This window comes from Penaeus monodon, chromosome 27, assembly GCF_015228065.2.
Source record: "Penaeus monodon isolate SGIC_2016 chromosome 27, NSTDA_Pmon_1, whole genome shotgun sequence".
NCBI lineage: Eukaryota > Metazoa > Arthropoda > Malacostraca > Decapoda > Penaeidae > Penaeus > Penaeus monodon.
Window position 1 is genome coordinate 34,879,101 of NC_051412.1, and position 926 is coordinate 34,880,026.

Consider the following 926-nt stretch of genomic DNA (forward strand, 5'->3'; position numbering starts at 1 on the left):
TTCCCATCTTCTCTTCATCGCTCCTTTCCTCCATTTTTCCTTCTTTCCTTCTGTCCACTTTCTCTCTTCTTCCTGTCCCTCTCCTCTCGCTTTACCCCCCTTCCCTCCCAAGTTTTATTTATTATTATAATTGTTATTTATATTAGTGTAAGGAAAGCTGTGACCGCGAATGATTGTTTTTTCCAAATCCTAATTGCTTTTAAACCATAGAACTAACAAAGAGGCTGCGCTATACTACTAGATGCAAGATTTTTCAAAGATCTGTTTTGTGGAAATGTTTATAGGTGCGTTTATTAATTTTTGGAAGGATTACAATGTTCTATATGATTTTTGTATCTGCTTTAGACTCGGATTTTTTCCCCCCACGTATATGAATTTGCGTTAATGTCTTCATTAGCATTGTGCTAACTTGGCCTGTTATTATTTTACTTATTATACTTGAATTGATTATTTAAAACTTACAAAAGCAGAATTAGTTGCATTTCTTATCAAGTAATATCTCAATGTTGGTGTAGATCAAATTATATAGATTTTAGAAATTTACATAAAATGAGAGAAAAAAATTGGATGCTTGAAAGAAAATCTTTAGCTAATGAGACGTGGAAATGACATTAGTGTTTTTTTCTATGTAGTGGAAGTGCAAGATTTGTTTTATTTCTAATTGTACTTATTAATGCTTTTACCTATTAATGTTTTGGCTGCCATTAATGTTATTTTCCCCACATAAAGACTGAACCTCATTTGTGACGGAAAATAAGTGTTGTATGCAAATTACCCCTGGTACAGTGTTACAACAAATATATATAACAAATATTAATCTTCATGTTCTTACAGGGGAAAGATAGACAGATACACTTTTTGTATAGACAAGACTGGGTTAAGAATATTGTTAGTTTAACACAGCTTAGCTTTCTCTAGATGTGACT

At 32.1% G+C, this 926-nt stretch overlaps 1 protein-coding gene across 2 annotated transcripts in view; it reads left to right on the plus strand.

The window, feature by feature from the left end:
* The window catches only part of LOC119590799 (transcriptional enhancer factor TEF-1-like), a gene marked incomplete in the record, with an annotated part of 156,884 nt that overhangs the window by 149,889 nt on the left and 6,069 nt on the right, over nt 1-926 (plus strand).